This window comes from Nomascus leucogenys, chromosome 16 (assembly GCF_006542625.1).
Source record: "Nomascus leucogenys isolate Asia chromosome 16, Asia_NLE_v1, whole genome shotgun sequence".
Lineage (NCBI taxonomy): Eukaryota > Metazoa > Chordata > Mammalia > Primates > Hylobatidae > Nomascus > Nomascus leucogenys.
Genome location: NC_044396.1, coordinates 35,503,086 through 35,519,929, shown reverse-complemented (window position 1 = coordinate 35,519,929; position 16,844 = coordinate 35,503,086).

The following is a 16,844-nucleotide window of genomic DNA, read 5'->3' as shown; positions in this document are numbered from 1 at the left end:
GCAGATTCTACAAAAAGAGTGTTTCAAAACTGCTCAGTCAAAAGAAAGATTCAACTCTGTTAGGTGAATGCACAGATCAGAAAGAAGTTTCACATAATGCTTCAGTTTAGTTTTTATTTGAAGATATTTCCTTTTTCACCATAGGCCCAACAGTGCTCCAACTGTCCAGTTGCAGATTCTGCAAAAAGAGTGTTTCAAAACTGCTCAATCAAAAGAAAAGTTCTTCTCTGTAAGATGAATGCACAGAACCGAAAGAAGTTTCACAGAATCCTTCTCTCTAGTTTTCACGGGAAGAAATTTGGTTTTTCAGCGTAGGCCTCAGTGCCCTCCAAATGTCCACCGGCAGATTGTACAAAAAGTGTGTTTTAAAACTGCTCAGTTAAAAGAAAAGTTCAACTCTGTTAGATGAATGCAGAGATCAGTAAGAAGTTTCACAGAATGCCTCTGTGCAGTTTATATGGGAGGATATTTTGTTTCTCAGCGGAGTCATCAAAGCGTTCCAAATGTCCACTGGCAGATCCTACAAAAAGAGTGTTTCAAAGCTGCTCAACCAGAAAAAAGGTTCTTCTCCATGAGATTAATGCACAGAACAGAAAGGAGTTTTACAGAATGCTTCTGTGTAGTTTTTATGGGAAGATATTTCGTTTTTCACCCTAGCCCTCAATGATCTCAAAATATCCCCTTGCACATTCTTCAAAAAGAGTGTTTCATATCTCCTCAGTCAAAAAAAAGTTTCAACACTGTTAGATGAATGTAGAGACCAGAAAGAAGTTTCACAGAAGGATTCTGAGTAGTTTTTATTTGAAGATAATTCGTTTCTCACCATAGGCCTCAAAGAGCTCCAAATGTCCACTTGCAGATTCTACAAAAAGAGTGTTTCAAAACTGCTCAATCAAAAGATACATTCATTTGTGTAAGATGAATGCACAGAACAGAAAGTAGTTTCACAGAATGCTTCTGTGTAGTTTTTAATAGAAGATATTTCCTTTTTCACCATAGGCATCAAAGCGCTTCACTTGTCCACTTGCAGTTTCCACAAAAAGAGTGTATCAAAACTGCTCAGTCAAAAGAAAGTTTTAACTCTGTTAGATTAATTAAAAGATGAGAAAGGCTTTTGAAATGTCATCTTTTAGATTCTACCAAAAGAGGGTTTCAAACCTCTCAGTCAAAAGAAAGTTTCACATCTGTTAGATGAATGAACAGATCAGGAAGAAGTTTCACAGAATGCATCTGTGTAGTTTTTATTTGAAGATATTTCGTTTCTCACCATAGGCCTCAAAGCACTAAAAAGTCTACTTTCAGATTTTACAAAAAGAGTGTTTCAAAACTGCTCAATCAAAAGATACGTTTGTCTCTGTAAGGTGAATGCACATAACAGAAAGAACTTTCATAGAATCCTCTGTGCAGTTTTTATGGCAAGATATTTCGTTTCTCACCATAGGACTCAATGCTCGCCAAATGTCCACTTACAGAATCTACATAAAGAGTTTTTAAAATGTGCTCAATCAAAAGATATGTTCATCTCTGTAAGATGAATGCACAGAACAGAAAGAAGTTTCACAGAATCCTTCTGTGTAGTTTTAATGGGAACATATTTCGGTTTTCACCATAGGCCTCAAAGCTCACCAAATGTGCACTTGTGGATTCTACAAAAAGTGTGTTTCAAAACTTCTCACTCAAAACAAAGGTTCAACTTTGTTAGATGAATGCTCAGATCAGAAAGAAGTTTCACAGAATGCTTCTGTGTAGTTTTTATTTGAAGATATTTCCTTTTTCACCATAGGTCTCAAAGCGCTCCAAATGTCCACTTGAAGATTCTACAAAAAGGGAGTTTCAAAATTGCTCAGTGAAAACAAAGGTTCAACCCTGTGAGATGCATGCACAGAGCAGAAAGATGTTTCACAGAATGCATCAGTGCAGGTTTTATTTGAAGATATATCGTTTCTCACCATTGCCCTGAAAGCACACAAAATGTCCACTTGCAGATTCTACAAATGGAGTGTTTCCAAACTGCTCAATCAAAAGGTAGGTTCATATCTGTAAGATGAATGCACAGAACAGAAAGAAGTTTCACAGAATCCTTCTCTGTAATTTTCATCAGAAGATATTTCGTTTTTCACCATAGGCCTCAATGCTCTGCAAATGTCCACTTGCAGATTGTACAAAAAGAGTGTTTCAAAACTGCTCAGTCAACAGAAAGGTTCAACTCTGTTAGATGAATGCACAGATCAGAAAGACGTTTCACAGAATGCTTCTGTGTAGTTTTTATTTGAAGATATTACCTTTCTCACCATAGGCCTCAAAGCGCTCCAAAAGTCCACTTGCAGATTCTACAAAAAGAGTGTTTCAAAACTGCTCAATAAAAAGATACGTTCATCTCTGTACAGTGAATGCACAGAATAGAAAGAACTTCCATAGAATCCTTCTTTGCAGTTTTTATGGGAAGATATTTCCTTTCTCACCATAGGCCTCAATGCTCTCCAAATGTCCACCTGCAGATTCTACAAAAAGAGTTTTTCAAAAGTGCTCAATCAAAAGATAGGTTCATCTCTGTAAGTTGAATGCACAGAACAGAAAGCAATTTCACAGAATCCTTTTGTGTAGTTTTCATTGAACATATTTCGTTTTTCACCATAGGCCTCAATGCTCACCAAATTTGCACTTGCAGATTCTACAAGAAGTGTGTTACAAAACTGCTCGATCCAGAGAAATGCTAAATGAAGTAATAGTTTTCTTTGTAAGATGAATGCACAGAACAGAAAGAAGTTTCACAGAATCTTTCTGTGTAGTTTTCAGTGGAAGATATTTTGCTTTTCAGCGTTGGCCTCAAAGCTCTCTAAATGTTCACTAGCAGATTTTACAAAAAGAGTGTTTTAAAACTTCTCCATCAAAAGAAATATTCAAATCAGTCAGATGAATGCAAAGAACAGAAAGAAGTTTTACAGAATGCTTCTGTGTAGTTTTTATTTGTAGATATTTCGTTTCTCACCATAGTCCTCAAAGCACTCAAAATGTCCACTTGCAGATTCTTGAAAATGAGTGTTTCAAAACTGCTCAAACAAAAGAAATTTCTTCTTTGTGAGATGAATGCAAAAAATGGAAAGAAGATTAACGGAATGCTTCCGTGTAGTTTTTATGGGAAGATATTTCGTTTTTCACCATAAGTCTCAATGCTCTCAAAATATCCACTTGCAGATTCTACAAAAAGAATGTTTCAAAACTGCTCAGTCAAAAGAAGGGTTCAACTCTGTTAGATGAATGCACAGATCAGAAAGAAGTTTCACAGAATGATTCTGTGTAGTTTTTATTTGAAGATATTTCCTTTTTCACCATGGGCCTCAATGCGATCCAAATGTCCACTTGCAGATTTTAAATAAGGGTGTCTCAAAACTGCTCAATCAAAAGAAAGGTTCTTCTCTGTGTGATAAATGTGCAGAACAGAAAGAAGTTTAACAGAATGCTTCTGTGTAATTTTCTTTGGAAGATATTTCATTTATCACCCTTGGCCTCAATGCTCTCCAAATGTCCAGTAGCAGATTCTACAAAAAGAGTGTTTCAACACTGCCCAGTCCAAAAAAATGTTCAGCACTGTTAGATGAATGCACAGATCAGAAAGGAGTTTCACAGAATGCTTCTGTGTAGTTTTTATTTGAAGATATTTCATTTTCACCACAGGCCTCATAGCGCTCCAAATTTTCCCTTGCAGATTCTACAAAAAGAGTGTTTCAAAACTGCTCAATTGAAAGAAAGGTTCTTCTCTGTGAGATGAATGCACAGAACAGAAAAAGTTTAACAGAATGCTTCTGAGTAGTTTTTTTGGGAAGATATTTCTTTTTTTAACACAGGCTTCAATGCTCACCAAATGTCCACTTGCAGATCCTAAAAAAATTGTGCTTCCAAACTGCTCAGTCAAAAGCAATTATCAACTCTGTTAGATGAATGCACAGATTTGAAACAAGTTTCACAGAATGCCTCTGTGTAGTTTTTATTTGAAGATAGTTCCTTTTTCAACATAGGCCACAAAGAACTACAAATGTCCACTTGCGGATTCTACAAAAAGAGTGTTTCAAAACTGCTTAGTCAACAGAAAGATTCAAGTCTGTTAGTTGAATGCACAGATAAGAAAGATGTTTCACAGAATACTTCTGTGTAATTTTTGTTGGAAGGTATTTCCTTTCTCGCCATAGGCTTCAAATCGCACCAAATATCCACTTGCGGATTCTACAAAAAGAATTTTTCAAAACTGCTCAGTCAAAAGAAAGGTTCAAGTCTGTTAGTTGAATGCATAGATAAGAAACATGTTTCACATAATGCTTCTGTGTAATTTTTGTTGGAAGGTATTTCTTTTCTCACAATAGGCCTTAAACCACTCCAAATTTCCACTTGTAGATTCTACAAAAAGAGTGTTTCCAAACTCCTCAGTCAAAAGATTGGTTCATCTCTCTAAGATGGATGCACAGAACAGAAAGAAGTGTTACAGAACACTTCTGTGTAGTTTTCATGGGAAGATATTCCGTTTTTCACCATAGGCCTCAATGCTATCCAAATGTCCACTTGCAGATTCTACATAAATACTGTTTCAAAACTCCAGTTAAGAGAAAGTTTCAACTCTGTTACATGAATTCATAGATCAGAAAGATGTTTCAAGGAATGCTTCTGTGTAGTTTTTATTTGAAGATATTTCCATTTTCACCAGAGTCCCGAAAACACTGGAAATGTCCACTTGCAGATTGTACAAAAAGACTGTATCAAAACTGCTCAATCAAAACAAATGTTCTTCTATGAGCGATGAATGCACAGAACAGAAAGAAGTTTAACAGAGTGCTTCTCTGTAGTTTTGATGGGAAGATATTTCGTTTCACTCCCTAGGCCTCAAAGCTCCCTTACTGTCCACTTGCAGATTCTACAAAAAGAATGTTTCAAAATTGCTCAGTCAAAAGAAAGGTTCAAATCCGTTAGATGAATGCACAGATCAGAAAGAAGTTTCACAGAATGTTTCTGTGTAGTTTTTATTTGAAGATAATTCCTTTTTCACCATAGATGTCAAAGAGCTGAAATGTCCACTAGCAGATTGTACAAAAACAGGGTTTCCAAACTGCCCAGTCCAAAGAAAGGTTCAACTCTGTTATATAAATGCACAGATCAGAAAGCGCTTTCACAGAATGCTTCTCTGTAGTTTTTACTTGAAGATCTTTCATTTTTCACCAAGGACCTCAAAACGCTCCAAATGTCTACTTGAAGATTCTACAAAAAGAGTGTTTCAAAACTGCTCAGTGCAAAGAAAGGTTCAACACTGTTAGATGAATGCACAGATCAGAAAGAAGTTTCACAGAATGCTTCTGTGTAGTTTTTATTTGAAGATATTTCCTTTTTCACCATAGGTCTCCAAGTGCTCCAAATGTCCACTTGCAGATTCCACAAAAAGAGTGTTTCCAAACTGCTCATTCAAAAGAGAGGTTCATCTCTGTATGATGAATTCACAGAACAGAAAGAAGACTCACTGAATCCTTCTGTATAGTTTTCGTGGGAAGATATTTTCTTTTTCACCGTAGGCCTTAATGCTCTTCAAACATCCACATGCAGATTCTACAAAAAGCGTGTTTCAAAACTGCTCAGTCAAAAAAACTTTCTTCTCTGTGAGGTGAATGCACAGAAGAGAAAGAAGTTTAACAGAATGCTTCTGGGTAGTTTTTTTGGAAGATATTTCGTTTCTCACCACAGGCCTCAATGTTCTCAAAATGTCTACTTGCAGATTCTACAAAAAGCATGTTTCAAAACTGCTAGGTCAAAAGAAAATTCAACTGTTAGATGAAGGCACAGATCTGAAAGAAGTTTCGCAGAATGCTTCTCTGTAGATTTTACTTGAAGATATTCCGTTTTTCACCATAGGCCTCAAAGCACTCCAAATGTCCACTTCCAGATTCTACAAAAAGAGGGTTTCAAAACTGCTCAATCAAAAGAAAGGTTCTACTTTGTGAGATGAATGCACAGAACAGAAAGTAGTTTAACAGAATGCTTCTGGGTAGTTTTTATGGGAAGATATTTCGTTTCTCACCATAGGCCTCAATGCTCTCCAAATGTCCACTTTCAGATTCTAGAAAAAGAGTGTTTCAAAACTGCTCAGTCAAAAGAAAGTTTCAACTCTATTAGATGAAGGCACCGACCAGAAAGATGTTTCATAGAATGCTTCTGTGTAGTTTTTCTTTGAAGATATTTCCTTTTTCACAATAGGCCTCAAAGAGCTCCAAATGTCCACTTGCAGATTATACAAAATCAGTGTTTCAAAACTGCTAAATAAAAAGGAAAGTTCTTCTCTGTGAGATAAATACACAGAACAGAAAGAAGTTTAACAGAATGCTTCTATGTAGTTTTTATGGGAAGATACTTCGTTTTTCACCATAAGCATCATTGCTCTCCAAATGTCAGATTGCATATTTTACAAAAAGAGTGTTTCAACACTGCTCAGTCAAAAGAAAGTTTCAATTCTGTTTGATGAATGCACAGATCAGAAAGATGTTTAATTGAATGCTTCTGTGTAGTTTTTATTGGAAGATATTTCGTTTCTCACCATAGGCCTCAAGCGGTCACAATGTCTACCTGCAGATAACACAAAAACAGTGTTTTCAAACTGCTCTATTAAAGGATAGTTTCAACTCTATTAGATGAATGCATAGATCAGAAAGAAGTTTCACAGAATGCTTCAGTGTAGTTTTTATTTGAAGATATTTCCTTTTTAACCATAGGCCTCAAAGAGCTCCAAATGCCCACTTGCTGATTCTACAAAAAGTGTGTTTCAAAGATGCTCAATCAAAGGAAAGTTTCTTCTCTGTGAGATGAACGCACAGAACAGAAATAAGTTTAACAGAATGCTTCCAGGTAGTTTTTAGGTGAAGATATTTCCTTTTTCACCCTAGGCCTCAATGCTCTCCAAATGTCCACTTACAGATTCCACAAAAAGTGTATTTCAACACTGCTCAGTTAAAAGAAAGGTTCAACTCTGTTAGATGAATGTACAGATCAGAAAGATGTTTCATTGAATGCTTCTGTGTAGTTTTTGTTGGAAGATGTTTGGTTTCTCAGCATAGGCCTCAGAGCGCTCCAAATGTCCACTTGCATATTCTACAAAAAGAGTGTTTCAAAACTGCTCAATCAAAAGATAGGTTTATCTCTGTAACATGATGCACAGAACAGAAAGAATTTTCACAGAATCCTTCTATGTTGATTTCATGGGAAAATATTTCATTTTTCACCATAGATCTCAAGGCTCTTAAAACACCCACTGAAGATTCTACAAAAAGAGTCTTTCAAAACCGCTCAGTCAAAAGAAAGGTTCAACTCTTTTACATGAATGTACAGATCAGAAAGATGTTTCACAGGATGCTTCTATGTATTTTTTATTGGAAGATATTTCTTTTTTCACCCTAGGCCTCAAAGCGCTCCAAATGTCCACTTGCAGATTCTACAAAAATAGTTTTCAAAACTACCCAATCAAAAGAAAGGTTCTTCTCTGTGAGATAAATGCACAGAACAGAAAGAAGTTTAACAGAATGCTTCTGGGTAATTTTTATGGGAAGATAATTCATTTCTCACCATAGGCCTCAAAGCGCTCCAAATGTCCACCTGCAGATTCTACAAAAAGAGTGTTTCAAAACTGGTCAGTCAAAAGAAAGGTTCAACTCTGTTAGATTAATGCACAGATCAGAAAGAAGTTACACAGAATGGTTCTATGTGGTTTTCATTTGAGGATATTTCCTTTTTCACCATAGGCCTCAAAGAGCTCCAAATGTCCACTTGCATATTCCGCGAAAAGAATGTTTCCAAACTGCTCAATCAAAAGATAGGTTCGTCTCTGAAAAATGAACGCACAGAACAGAAAGAAGTTTCACAGAATCCTTCTGTGTATTTTTCTAGGGAAGATATTTTGTTTTTCCCCATAGGTCACCATGCTCTTCAAACGTCCTCATGCAGAGACAACAAAAAGAGTGTTTCAAAACTGCTCAGTCAAAAGAAAGGTTTAAATCTGTTAGATGAATGCACAGATCAGAAAGAAGTTTTACAGAATGCTTCTATGTAGATTTTATTTGAAGATATTTCCTTTTTCACCATAGGCCTCAATGAGCTACAAATATCCACTTGCAGATTCTACAGAAAGAGTGTTTCAAAACTGCTCAATCAAAAGAAAAGGTCTTCTCTCTGAGATAACCGCACAGAATATAAAGAAGTTTAACAGAATGCTTCTTTGTAGTTTTTATGGGAAGACATTTTGTTTCTCACCATAGGCCTCAAAGCTCTCCAAATGTCTACTTGGAGATGCTAGAAAAAGAGTGTTTCAAAACTGCTCACTCAAAAGAAAGGTTCAACTCTGTTAGATGAATGCACAGATCAGAAAGAAGTTTCACAGAATGCTTTTGTGTAGTTTTTCTTTGAAGATATTTCCTTTTTCACCATAGGCCACAAAGCATTCCGAATGTCCACTTGCAGATTCTACAAAAAGAGTGTTTCAGAACTGCTCAATCAAAAGAAAAGTTCTTCTCTCTGAGATGAATGCACGGAACAGAAAGGAGTTTAACACAGTGCTTCTGTGTAGTTTTTATCAGAAGATACTTCATTTCTCACTGTAGGCCTCAACGCTATCCAAATGTTTACTTGGAGATTCTAGAAAAAGAGTGTTTCAAAACTGCTTAGTGGAAAGAAATTTTCAACTCAGTTAGATTAATTCACAGATAAGAATGATGTTTCATTGAATGCTTCTGTGTAGTTTTTGTTGGAAGATATTTCATTTCTCACCATAGGCCTCAATGCGCTCCAAATGTCCATTTGCAGATTCCACAAAAAGAGTGTTACAACACTGTTCAGTGAAAAGAAAATTTCAACTCTGTTAGATAAATGCACAGATCAGAAAGTTGTTGCATTGAATGCTTCTGTGTAGTTTTTGTTGGAAGTTTTTTCGTTTCTCACCACAGGTCTCAAAACACTCCAAGTGTCCATTTGCAGATTCTACAAAAAGAGTATTTCAAAACTGCTCAGTCAAAAGAAAGTTTGAACTCTGTTAGATGAAGGCACTGATCAGAAAGGAGTTTCGCAAAATGCTTCTGTGTAGTTTTTCTTTGAAGTTATTTCCTTTTTCAACATTGGTCTCAAAGCGTTCAAATATCCACTTCCAGATTCTACAAAAAGAGGGTTTCAAAACTGCTCAGTCAAAAGAAAGTTTCTTCTCTGTCAGATGAACACACAGAATAGAAAGAAGTTTAACAGAATGCTTCTGGGTTGTTTACGTGGGAAGATATTTCGTATTTCACCATAGGCCTCAATGCTCTCCAAGTATCCACATACTGATTCTACAAAAAGAGTATTTCAACACTGCTCAAAGAAATGTTGAAATCTGATAGATGAATGCACAGATCAGAAAGATGTTTCATTGAATGCTTCTGTGTAGATTTTGTTGGAAGGTATTTCTTTTTTCACCATAGGCCTCAAAGTGCTCCAAATTTCCACTTGCAGATTCCACAAAAACGGTATTTCCAAATGCTCAGTCAAAAGAAAAGTTCAACTCTGTTAGATGAAGGCAAAGATCAGAAAGAAGTTTCACAGAATGCTTCTCTGTAGTTTTTATTTCATGATATTTCCTTTTTCACCATGGGTCTCAAAGCATTCAAATGTCCACTTCCAGATTCTACACAAAGAGAGTTTCAAACATGCTCAATCAAAAGAAAGTTTCTTCTCTGTGAGACGAACAAACCGAACAGGAAGCAGTTTAACAGAATGCTTCTGGGCAGTTTTCATGGGAAGATATTTCGTTTTTCACCATAGGCCTCAATGCTCTCCAAATTTCCAATTACAGATTCTACAAAAAGAGTGTTTCAAAACTGTTCAGTCAAAAGAAGTGTTCAACACTGTTAGATGAATGCAGCAATTGGAAAGTTTTACAGAATGCTTCTGTGTAGCTTTTATTGAAGATATCACCTTTTCACTGTAGGCCTCAAAGAGCTCAAAATTTTTCTTTGCATATTCTACAAAAGAAGTGTTTCAAAACTGCTCAATCAATAGAAAAGTTCTTCTCTGTGAGATAAACGCAAAAAATAGACAGAAGTTTAACAAAATGCTTCTGTGTAGTTTTTATGGGAAGACATTTCCTTTTCCACCCTAGGCCTCAATGCTCTCCAAATGTCCACTTGCAGATTCTGCAAAAAGAGTGTTTTAACACTGCTCAGACAAAAGAAAAGTTCACCTCTGTTAGATGAATGCACAGATCAGAAAGATGGTTCATTGAATTCTTCTGTGTAGCTTTTGTTGGAACGTATTTCATTTCTCACCATAGGCCTCAAAGCGTTCCAAATGTCCACTTGCAGATACCACAAAAAGAGTGTTTCAAAACTGCTCAGTCAACAGAAAGGTTCAACTATGTTAGATGAATGCACAGATCAGAAACAAGTTACACAGAATGGTTCTATGTAGTTTTTATTAGAAGATATTTACTTTTTCACCATAGGCCTCAAAGCGCTCCAAATGTGCACTTGCAGATTCTACAAAAAGAGTTTTCGAAACTGCTCAATCGAAGAAAGGTTCTTCTCTGTGAGATAAACGCACAGAACAGAAAGAAGTTTAACAGAATGCTTCTGGCTAGTTTTTATGGGAAGATATTTCATTTCTCACCATAGGCCTCAAAGCTCTCCAAATGTCTTCTTGCAGATCCTAGAAAAAGAGTGTTTCAAAACTGCTCAGTCAAAAGAATGGTTCAACTCTCTTAGATAAATGCACAGATCAGAAAGAAGTTACACAGAATGTTTCTGTGTAGTTTTTATTTAAAGATATTTCCTTTTTCACCATAGGCATCAAAGTGCTCCAAATGTCCACTTGTAGATTCTACAAAAAGGCTGTTTCAAAACTCCTCAATCAAAAGGAAGTTTCTTTTCTGTGAGGTGAATGCACAGAAAAAAAAGAAGTTTAACACAATGCTTCTGGCCAGTTTTTATGGGAAGACACTTCGTTTCTGACCATAGGCCTCAATGTTCTCCAAGTGTCTTCTTGGAGATTACAGAAAAAGAGTGTTTCAAAACTGATCACTCAAAAGAAAAGTTCTACTCTGTGAGAGGAATGCACAGATTAGAAAGAATTTTCACAGAATGGTTCCATGTAGTTTTTATTTGAAGATATTTCTTTTTTAACCATAGGCCTCAAAGCGCTGCAAATGTCCACTTGCAGATTCTACAAAAAGAGTGTTTCAGAACTGCTGAACCAAAAGAAAGGTTGTTCTCTGTGAGATGAATGCACAGAACAGAAAGAAGTTTAACACAATGCTTCATTGTAGTTTTTATCGGAAGATGCTTCGTATCTCACCATAGGCCTCGGTGCTCTCCAAATGTTTACTTGGAGATTCTAGAAAAAGAGTGTTTCAAAACTCCTCAGTCAAAAGAAAGTTTCTACTCTGTTAGATTAAATCACAGATCAGAAAGAAGTTTCACGGTATGCTTCTGTGTAGTTTTTATTTGAAGATATTTCCTTTTTTACCATAGGCCTCAAAGCTCTCCAATGTCCTCTTGCAGATTCTACAAAAGGAGTGTTTCAAAAGTGCTCAGTCAAAATAAAGTTTCAACTGTGTTAGATGAAGGCATGGATCAAAAAGAAGTTTCACAGAATGCTTCTGTGTAGTTTTTATTTGAAGATATTTCCTTTTTCACCATAGGCCACAAAGTGCTCCAAATGTTCACATCCAGATTCTACAAAAAGAGGGTTTCAAACTGCTCAATCAAAACAAATGTCCTTCTTAGTGGGATGAACTCACAGAACAGAGAGAAGTTTCACAGAATGCTTCTGGGTAATTTTTATGGGAAGATATTTTGTTTTCACCCTACTCCTCAATTCTCTCCAAATGTCCACTTGCAGATTCTACAAAAAGAGTGTTTCAACACTGCTCTGTCAATAGAAAGGTTCATCTCAGTTAGATGAATGCACAGATCAGAAAAGAGTTTCACTGAATGCTTCTGTGTAGTTTTTGTTATAAGATATTTCATTTTTCACCTTAGGCCTTGAATCGCTCCAAATGTCCAATTGCAGATTCCACAAAAAGAGTGTTTCCAAACTGCTCAATCAAAAGATAGGTTCATCTCTGTAAGATGAATCCACAGAACAGAAAGAAGTTTCACAGAATCCTTCTGTGTGGTATGCATGGGAAGATATTTCGTTTTTCACCACAGGCCTCAATGCACTTCAAACGTCAACTTGGAGATTCTACAAAAAGAGTGTTTCAAAAATGCTGAATCAAAAGAAAGTTTCTTCTCTATGAGATGAACCCACAGAAGACAAAGAAGGTTAACAGAATGCTTTGGGTAGTTTTTGTGGGAAGATATTTCGTTTCTCACCGTAGGCCTCAATGCTCTCCTAATGTCTACTTGCAGATTCTAGAAAAAGAGTGCTTCAAAACTGTCAGTCAAAAGAAAGGTTCAACTCTGTTAGATGAATGCACAGACAAGAAAGAAGTTTCACAGAATGCTTCTGTGTAGTTTTTATTTGAAGATATGTCCTTTTTCACCATAGGCCACAAATTGCGCCAAATGTCCACTTGCAGATTCTACAAAAAGCATGTTTCAAAACTGCTCTGGGGAGGGGGGAGGGACAGCATTAGGAGATATACCTAATGCTAAATGACAAGTTAATGGGTGCAAGAAATCAACATGGCACATGGATACATATGTGACAAACCTGCACATTGTGCACATGTACCCTAAAACCTAAATTATAATTAAAAAAAAAAACAACAAAACTGCTCTGTCAAAAGAAAGGTTCAACTCTGTTAGATGAAGGCACAGATCAGAAAGAAGTTTCACAGAATGCTTCTGTGTAGTTTTTATTTGAAGATATTTCCTTTTTCACCATAGGCCACAAAGCACTCCAAATGTCCACTTCCAGATTCTACAAAAAGATTGTTTCGAAACAGCACAATCAAAAAAAATGGTTCTTCTCTGTGAGATGAATGCTCGCAACAGAAAGAAGTTTAACAGAATGCTTCTGGGTAGTTTTTATGGGAAGATATTTCCTTTTTCACTCTAGGCCTCAATGCTCTCCAAATGTCTACTTGCAGATTCTACAAAAAGTGTGTTTCAACACTGCTCAGTCTAAAGAAAGTTTCAACTCTGTTAGAAGAATGCACAGATCAGAGAGATGTTTCATTGAATGCTTCTATATAATTTCTGTTGGAAGATATTTCGTTTCCCACCATAGGCCTCAAACGCTCAAAATTTCCACGTTCAGATTCCACAAAAAGAGTTTCTCCAAATGGCTCAATCAAAAGATAGGATCATCTCTGTTAGTTGAATGCACAGAATAGAAAGAAGTTTCACAGAATCCTTCTGTGTAGTTTTCATGGGAAGGTATTTCGTTTTCCACCGTAGTCCTCAATGCTCTTCAAACGTCCAATTGCAGATTCCACAAAAAGAGTGTTTCAAAACTCCTCAGTCAAAAGAAAGTTTCAACTCTGTTAGATGAATGCACAGATCAGAAAGCCGTTTCACTGAATGCTTCTATGTACTTTTTATTAGAAGATATTTCCTTTTTCACCATAGGCCTCAAAGCGGTCCAAATGTCCAACTGCAGATTCTACAAAAAGAATTTTCAAAACTGCTCAATCAAATGAAAGGTTCTCCTCTGTGAGACGAATGCAGAGAACAGAAGTAAATTTAACAGAATGCTTCTGGGTAGTTTTTATGGGAAGATATTTCGTTTCTCACCGTATGCCTCAGTGCCTTCCAAATGTCTACTGGCAGATTTTAGAAAAAGAGTGCTTCAACACTGCTCAGTCAAAAGAAAGGTATAACTCTGTTAGATGAATGCACAGATCAGAAAGAGGTTTCATTGAGTGCAATTGTGTAGTTTTTGTTGTAAAATATTTCCTTTTTCACCATAGGCCTCAAAGCACTCCAAATTTCCAATTGTAGATTGCAGAAAAAGAGGATTTCAAAACTGCCCAATGAAAACAAAGGTTCTTCTCAGTCAGATGAATGCACAGAACAGAAAGAAGTTTAACAGAATGATTCTAGGTAGTTTTTATGGGAAGATATTTCGTTTTTCAACATAGGTCTCAATGCTCTCCAAAGGTCCACTTGCAGATTCTAAAAAAACAGTGTTTCAACACTGCTTAGTCAAAAGAAATTTCATCTCTGTTAGATGAATGCACAGATCAGAAAGATGTTTCATTGAATGCTTCTGTGTAGTTTTTGTTGTTAGATATTTCATTTCTCAACTTAGGCCTCAAAGCACTCCAAATGTCCAAATGCAGATTCCACTAAAAGAGTGTTTCCAAACTGCTCAATCAAAGATAGGTTCATCTCTGTGAGATGAATGCACAGAACAGAAAGAAGTTTCACAGAATACTTCTGTGTAGTTTTCATGGGAAGATATTTTGTTTTTCACCATAAGACTCAATGCTCTTCTAACGTCCACCTGCAGATTCTACAAAGCGTGCTTCAAAACTGCTCAGTCAAAAAAACCTTTGTTCTCTGTGAGATGAACCCACAGAAGAGAAAGAAGTTTAATAGAATGCTTCTGTGTAGTTTTTATTGGAAGATATTTCGTTTCTCACCATAGGCCTCAAGCGCTCACAATGTCCACATGCACAAAACACAAAAAGAGTGTTTTCAAACTGCTCTATTAAAGGATATGTTCAAATCTATTAGATCAATGCACAGATCAGAAAGAAGTTTCACAGAATGCTTCTGTGTAGTTTTTATTGGAAGATATTTCCTTTTTAACCATAGGACTCAAAGAGCTCCAAATATCCACTTGCTGATTCTACAAATAGAGGGTTTCAAAACTGCTCCATCAAAAGAAAAGTGCTTCTCTGTGAGATGAATGCACAGAAGAGAAATTAGTTTAACATAATGCTTCCAGGTAGTTTTTAGGTGAAGATATTTCATTTTTCACCCTAGGCCTCAATGCTCTCCAAATGTCCAGTTACAGATTCCACAAAAAGTGTATTTCAACACTGCTCAGTCAAAAGAAAGGTTCAACTCTGTCAGATGAATACACAGATCAGAAAGATGTTTCACTGAATGCTTCTGTATAGCTTTTGTTGGAAGATATTTCGCTTCTCACCATAGGCCTCAAAGAGCTCCAAATGTCCACCTGCAGATTCTACAAAAAGAGTGTTTCAAAACTGCTCAGTCAAAATAAATGTTCAGCACTATTAGATGAATGCACAGATCAGAAAGAAGTTTCACAGATTGCTTCTGTGTAGTTTTTATTTGAAGGTCTTTCCTTTTTCACCATAGGTCTCAAAGCGCTCCAAATGTCCACTTGCAGAGGCTACAAAAAGAGCGTTTCAAAACTGCTCTATCAAAATAATGGTTCTCTGGGTGATGAACGCACAGAACAGAAAGAAGTTGAACAGAATTCTTTTGGGTAGTTTTTACGGGAAGATACTTCGTTTCTCACCACAGGCCTCAACGCTCTCCAAAAGTCTACTTGGAGATTCTAGAAAAAGAGTGTTTCAAAACTGCTCAGTCAAACGAAAGGTTCAACTTTGTTAGATGAATGCACAGATCAGAAAGAAGTTTCACAGAATGATTTTGTGTAGTTTTTATTTGAAGATATTTCCTTTTTCACTCTAGGCCTCAAAGCGCTCCAAATGTCCAATGGAGATCCTGCAAAAAGAGTGTTTCAAAACTGCTCAATGAAAAGATAGGTTCATCTCCGTATAATGAATGCACAGAGCAGAAAGAAGTTGAACAGAATCCTTCTGTGTTGTTTTCATGGGAAGATATTTAGTTTTTCACCATAGGCCTCAAAACTTTTCAATGGTCCACTTGCAGATTCCACAAAAACAGTGTTTCAAAACTGCTCAGTCAAAAGAAAGCTTCAACTCTGTTAGATGAAAGCATAGATGAGTAATAAGTTTCACAGAATGCTTCTGTGTAGTTTTTATTTGAAGATATTTCCTTTTCCACCTTAGGCCTCAAAGCGCTCAAATGTCCACTTGCAGATTCTAGAAAAGAGTGTTTGAAAACTGCTCAAACAAAAGAAAGATTCTTCTCTGTGACATAAATGCACAGAAAAGAATGAAGTTTAACAGAATTCTTCTGGGTGGTTTTTACTGGAAGGTAGTTCGTTTCTCACCATAGTCCTCAATGCTCCCCAAATGTCAATTTGGAGATTCTAGAAAAAGAGTGTTTCAAAACTGCTCAGTCAAAAGACAGGTTCAACTCTTTTAGATGAAGGCACCATTCAGAAAGAAGTTTCACAGAATGCTTCTGTGCAGTTTTTGTTGGAAGATGTTTCGTTTCTCACTGTAGGCATCAAGCGCTCCAAATTTCCAAGTGCAGATTCCACAAAAAGAGTGTTTCCAAACTGCTCAATCAAAAGATAGGTTCATCTCTGTAAGATGAATGCACAGAACAGAAAGAAGTTTCACAGAATCCTTATGTGTAGTTTTCATGGGAAGATATTTCGTTTTTCACCACAGACCTCAATGCTCTTCAAACGTCCACTTGCAGATCCTACAAAAATAGGGTTTCAAAACTGCTCGATCAAAACAAAAGTTCTTCTCTGTGAGATGAATGCACAGAACAGAAAGCAGTTTAACAGAATGCTTCTGGGTGGGTTTTATGGGAAGATATTTCGTTTTTCACCATAGGCCTCAATGCTTTCCAAACGTCCACTTACAGACTCTACAAAAAGAGTATTTCAACACTGCTCAGTCAAAGGGAAGGTTCAACTCGGTTAGATGAATGCACAGATCAGAAAGATGTTTCATTGAAAGCTTCTGTGTAGTTTTTGTTGGAATATGTTTCGTTTCTCACTGTAGGTCTCAAAGCGCTCCAAATTTCCAATTGCAGATTCCACAAAAAGAATGT